A 6,509-nucleotide genomic window follows, 5' to 3' on the forward strand; every position below is an offset into this window, starting at 1 on the left:
TGTATATTCAAGGGCCATGCAACTGCAGCCTCTTCCCAGCTCCTTGCAGTTGCTCCTTAACTGGACCTAAATCCTACTCCTACCGCTTGCCTCTTTCCCTGTTGGGGCACCTGCTTTGAATTTCTGAGGCCCAGTATCATAGTTGATGATGTCCAGGCCATAGAATAAACAATACCAGAGAAGCCATTGTCAGGCTGCTGGGGTGAAAGAAGCCATGAGTCCAGGTGGGACAGAATTTTAGGGCCCTAGTCAGTTGGATGAAGTCGATCAGATGCCCCTCAGATAGGCAGTCTGACTGAACCAGCACTTATTGAATGGTTGCCATGTGCAGGACACACACAGCCAGCAGTGGTCAGCCATGGCATCTGTCAGGCAAGGGTGGTCACATGCTGATGTTATAGGGTAGGCCAGTCAGACAGGTGGACTCAGTCAAGCAAGAATCAGAATTAGGGCTGGGGATTTAGCTCAGTGGCTCCGCCACCTGCCTCATAAGTGCAAGAACCCAAGTTCCATCCCTGGTACCAAAACAAACAAACAAACAAACAAACAAAAAAGACTCAGAGTTAGAAGCAACAGCCATGCAGACTGGGGCTGAGTGTCTGGCAGAAGTAGTGGGCCAACACACCTCAGTGCTGTGGTGAGGCAAACGCTGGTTCAGTGGTCTCCAGAAGTAGCCAGGGCACACAGGCCCAGGAGTGGTCAGTCAGTCAGTCCATCCGAGCCCTTTGAGCAGAGATGTAGTCAAGCAGCTGGCAAAGATGAAATTGGTCAGTCAGGTGCAGGCGCCACAGCCAGACAGATACAGCTTGTCAGACACAGATGGGGTCTGGTCGGTCAGGTTCAGTTAGACCGCCTGAATCAGATACACCCTGTCAGGCCCAGATGTCCGTCAGCCAGGTAAACGCAGTCAACTGTGGTTAGGTGGACAGATCTGGCAGTCTTGGTCTGTCAGGCACCCATGAAATCTGTGTGCCGTCACACAAAGGCAGACACACTCGAATTATCAGGCAGTGTTGGCGTCTGTAGCCTTCAGACACCGTGGGGTGGTCAGATGTAGGCGGTCTGGCACGGAAGAAACCAGTCAGGTAGGTGTCAGTCTTCCCGGCCTCCGGGCTTCATGGGCGGAGCTTGGACTGGCTGGAGGCGGGGTCTCTTCCGACTCGGCCCACAGATCCCTCCCACCTCTTTCCCTGCAGCCGCAGGCGTTGCCATGGCAGCCGTGGACCAGATCCCTGCCTGCCTGCCTGCTTGCCTGCTTACTGTCTGCTTACGGGTCCCTGAGCCCTCTGCTTTTCCGCACCGGCCCAGCCCCCGATCCTCCTTCCTGGTCCGGGCAACCAGCGACTTCGGACGGCTCTCTCCTCTCTTCCTTTCTGGAAGAGCCCCAAGGTAATGGGAGTAGGTAGGCTGCGCCCCCGCCCAGGTAGCATAGACCCTGCTGCCCGGTTGGCACTTTATCACCTTCCTGCACAGATGAGGATGATGGAGAATGACTCACTCATGTAAGGAAACACGGCAAGACGGACAGAGACCCACAACTTCAGGGTCCTCAGGTTCTCATCGTGACCCTGCATCAGCCTTCAGGGACAATCACATTTATCTGGATAGACAGGGTGTATCCAGTAGAGAGAACAGCCCACGCCATGATGTGAGTAGGGGACTATGAGCTTAATACAGTGATGACAAGGGCACACACCGAGCACTGTAGTGAAAGCTTTATGTACAGTATTTCATCGAAGTCTCACAATTTTCCTTCTATAATGATACCCCCTTCCCTCTCTACTGGGGACATAATCCAAGGGGCACTCTGCCACTGAGCTACATCCCCAGTCAGCTCTTTTTGAGACAGAGTCTCATTAAATTGCCACAGTACTAAGACTGGCAATCTTCCTTTCTCAGCCTCCTGAGAAGCTGGGATTACAAGCATGCACCACTTTTTACATGAGGAAATCAAGCATAAAGAGGTTTGGTGACTTACCTAGGGTCAGGGGTTGGAAGGTATAAGAGCCAGGATTGGATTACAGATAGTCTGTTAGCATGTGAACCCTTAACACATCTCTGGTTGGCCACGGTGGGGGCACAAATGTCACTCAGAAGGCTAGAAGATCATTCGAGGCCACAAATTGAAAACTAACCTGGGCAACAAAGCAAGACCCTGTCTCAAACACACACACACACACACAATCACTCTCTACCCTCTCCTTATAACCTTCTGTTATGATTCGTATCTAGATGTCCCCCCAAATCCTCATGTGATCATAGGCTATTTTGGAGGTAGCCGAATCTAGAGTGTGTGGTTGATTCGTGATGGGGCTAGACCTGAGGGCACTAGGATTAAGGGCGTGAGTGCTACCTGACCTAAGTGGTCTGAATAAGATTAAAAGGGGCAGAAAGATGCTGTTAAGGCCTCTTGTTACCTTTGCTGCCTTAAGTACACTATGTTGTTTCTCCTCTTCAATGACTGTCGTCCCTTTCTTGGAGTCAGCTGATTAGGGACTGAAACCTCTATAAACTGTAAGCCAAACAGACCTCTTCCCCTCTAACTTTGGATGTCAGGTATTTTGTCTCAGCAACAAGAGAAGAATAACTAACACCCCCTGAAAGCACTACATGAATCCCCTTTATAAGGCCTCTCTAGTCTGTTTCAGAACACCAAGCTCGATGCTGGGCCCTGAAGCAGGAGGTCCTTGTGAATGTCTCTGCCTCAAGGACCCAAAATAAGAAACTATTGTCGATGTGGTGGGGCACACCTGTAATCTCAGCACTCAGGAGGCTGAGGCAGGAGGATCGCTGTGAGTTCGAAACCAGCCTGGGCTACATAGTGAGTTCTAGGTCAGTCTCAACTACATAGTGAGACCGTGTCTCAAAAAAACCAAAATAAGAAACTATCAAAACTGAGAATTTAAGCCAAACCAGGGACAAACTATAGATCTGACTCACAAGGCTCTGAGAAAGGGAGGCCTGTGAGATAAGAGAAGCCTACGCCGAAAGGCTACTGAAAATCTGGGTGGGCTGTCACTGAGGAACTCCAGGAATATAGCTTTTAGTGCAAAAGGTCTGTGATCAAGTTCTAGCATGTGAACCAGGAGTTAGGAACACATCAAGGATCAGAAACTCAAACAACTGGGCCAGGGATTTAGCCCAGTGGCACCTCACCTGCCTCGCAAGCGCAAATTCCTGAGTTTGATCCCCAGTACCAAAAATAAAAAGAAGAAGAAACAAACTCAAATATCTATACAGATAATAAGAGTCATGAAAATGAGTCAAAGGGCCAGACTGGCAGACCTACTGTACCTAAAGAGACACCTGCCTTCTGCTCCTGCCCACTGTGTCCTCAGACACCAACTGTCTCTAGTCCTCTAGTTAGGTAACATTGTCAGCTAACATGGAGACTCAGTTCCTCCATCCACATAAGAAAATTTTAGCTTTCTCTCACAGGGTGAAATTTTTTGGAGATAAAATCTTACTGTATATAGAAAATATGAGAAATGTAAAGTACTCTATGAATTGAGGGGAAGCAAGAGAACGTTGACTATTGGGCATCTGCTGTGTGGTCTACAGGAGCTCTGATAGAGAAGGCAGGGCCTGCCCAGCATGGTGGTACACACCTGTAATCCCAGCACTAGGGAGGCTGAGACAGGAGGATCGCTGTGAGTTCAAGACCAACCTGGACTACATAGTGAGTTCCAGGTCTGTTTCAACTACATAGTGAGATCCTGTCTCAAAAAAACAAAACAAACAACAACAAAAAAAGACAAGCCAAGCCTTGTATCCTTGCATGATGAGGAGATGCCCTTCCAGGAGACTGCTGACTTAACCAAGGTTATAAGCTGGTGTGTAGTGAAACCAGAATTTATCTTGTGGCTCAGTGTTCCAGCTGTGGTCATTGGGACCTCTTTCATGTTATACCCTTTTGGCACCAGCTATTTTGCCAAGTATAACCTGGGTACCACTGGTTGTACCAACATGATTTCAAGTGGAACACACACGAACATTTTTAAGAGTTATTTATTTACTGTAATGTATGTCAGGAAAACGTATAACCTAGCATGTCAACTTGGTGATTTCACAAATACTACTGAGGACAAAGTTTATACAGCCAAAGTTATGCTAAGTCAATCCACAGAGAAAGGTATTAAGTAAAAAATGGTATTGCAGTGTTATGGCCCAAATGTTTGTGACTCTTACAAATTCATAGGCTGAAGTTCTAACACTCCAAGGTGATGTATTGAGAATTAAGTTCTTTGGAGGGTGAGTAGATCATGACAGCAGAGTCTTCATAAGTGGGATTTGTACCCTTATAAAAGAGACCTAAGAAAGACCCCTTGCCCTTTTCACATGTGAGGACACAGCCAGAAATCCCCACCTATGAACCAGAAATCAGATCCCCACCAGACACTAATCTACTGGTTCCTTGATCTTAGACTTTCCAGCTTCTAGAACTTTGAAAAATAAATTTCTGTTGTTTATAAGCAATCCAGTTAATGGTATTTGGTTAAAGCAACTTGAATGGACTAAGACATTTTGGTACACAGGTATGGAGTAACTTGTTAAACTAATCTGGGAATGATTCAAGTTTGAGAAACTGTGCTAGGGTGGATTGAGTCCTAAATTCAAGCAACAGTGATAACTCTGAGGATTATAAACTGGCTCCCTAGGACACATCCCCATACAATCAGTCTCCAAGGCCCTACTGCCAATCAAACCTGCCTCTGTGTAGATGTGTGTGCTGATGTTGGTAATGGGGGAGAGAACTGCATGCCTAGTCCTGGGAGAGGATGGATGTTGCATGATATTTGTTTCCTGAGAGAAATATGTGGGTAGCTCACTGCTCAGCACCCTTCTTACTAATGAGCTTAGAGCCTTTGGCTTAATAAACACTGTTTTGTGTCACAGGCCTGACATGTGATGTTTCCCAAGGCGAAGTGCTAGGGATGCTTGTTATTTTTACTTTTGTCCCCTGTCATCCTTGATCTGAGACAGGCAGAAGGACACGGCAGATTCAGCAGTCAGAGTGAGTGCACCCCTGGCTCGGGATCTTGTCTGGGGCCTCTGAACCCACACCATGAGCTTGAGGATGCTCAGAATTGATTTTCACCATTCAGACTGCCTGTCTGTCCAGGCCTGATCACTGACTTTTAGGCCATGAATCTGTGTTCTAATTGAGCAGTGGAATGCCAGAATCTCCAGCCTGCTTTGAAATAGAATACCCTTCAAGAAAGCAGTCCTTTAGCTTCCCTGCTTCTGGTCTGAGTGTTTACTCAGGCCTCTAAATCCCCTACAGTGCCTTTCAGGGAGCTCTTAAGTCAGGTGACTCGGACTAGAATCCCAGTTTTTCCTAAGAACTAGACAGGTTACAAGGCTTCTCATCTGTACAAAGAAGATAGTAGTAGGATCTCAGGATTGCTGTGCAAATTAAATGAGAGTATACATAAAGTGCTTAGCCAGTTATTAAAGTGCCTGGCCCACAGTATATGGTCAAGAATTCATTTAATAATTGCTAATGTCTACTGTATATCTATACTTGGTGCTGGGGATATAGGGAAAACAAAAACAAAATAAACTAGGAAATCAATAGATAAAGTGAACCATTTAAACCATGTCCATGGTATAATGCCTTATATAAAAGAAATGCACATAAATGTTCATTATTATTAATAAAATAATGAGATACTGTGATGAAGAGCAAGGTGATAATAACTTGAAACAGGGAAGGCAGGACAGGCTCTAAGGAAATAAAACTGGAGCTGAGATGTACAAGATGATAAAATGAGCCTTGCCAAGAGCCAGGTGACCCCTTCCAGGTAGATAGCATGTACAAAGGCCGGGAGGCAGAGCAGAGCTTGGAAAGTAGAAGGAATAGCAAGGAGGCCAGTGTGGCTGGGATGTGATGACCAAGGAAAAGAATAGTTCACGATGAGGCATAAGGGAGGCAGAAGGTGGGGAAGGCAGTAACTATGAGAAAAGGTTTGGATTCTGTTCCAAGTACAAGAAAAGCCTCTGAGGGCTTAAACAAGAGGGTAGCAAAATCTGACTTCTGACTGAAAGTTAATTCTGGCTTCTATAGGAATGGAGTAGGAAGCGGGAGAAGTAGAAACCACCAAAACAACTCCAAATCTATTAACAGCATCCAGATGAGCAATGTTTCCAGTTTGGATGTAGCTATAGACCAGTACCATCCAAGAGCACTTTCTGGGAAAGAGGAATATTCTACATTTCTGAGAGCTGAGCATTTGGAATATGGCTAATGCAGCTGAAAAACAATTTTTTGAGGCAAGTGGCAGATCCACTGAGCTAAATCCCCAGCCCTTGAAAAACAATTTTTAATTTCATGTCACTTTAATTAATTAAAATTTAATAGCCTCTTGGAGCTAGTGGCTGCTGTAAGGACAGCATGGGAATTGGTCATTTTTGAAATATATTTAAGAAGCAGATCAAACTGAAGATGATTGAGGTGTGGGGGGTAAGAGAAAGAGGAATTAAGAAAGCTGCCTACTTTTTTAATTTGG

At 46.0% G+C, this 6,509-nt stretch overlaps 1 long non-coding RNA gene across 1 annotated transcript; it reads left to right on the forward strand.

Annotated features, from left to right (window-relative positions):
• The first annotated feature begins 1,032 nt into the window (after positions 1 to 1,032).
• On the forward strand, positions 1,033 to 6,103 carry LOC104873356. The gene is made up of 3 exons (XR_783441.1): positions 1,033 to 1,085; positions 1,197 to 1,648; positions 6,068 to 6,103. It is a non-coding gene; the product is annotated as an uncharacterized LOC104873356 (long non-coding RNA).
• Positions 6,104 to 6,509: the final 406 nt, after the last annotated feature.

Source organism: Fukomys damarensis, unplaced genomic scaffold, assembly GCF_012274545.1.
Source record: "Fukomys damarensis isolate Sample0158 unplaced genomic scaffold, DMR_v1.0_HiC HiC_scaffold_22, whole genome shotgun sequence".
NCBI classification, from domain to species: Eukaryota; Metazoa; Chordata; class Mammalia; order Rodentia; family Bathyergidae; genus Fukomys; species Fukomys damarensis.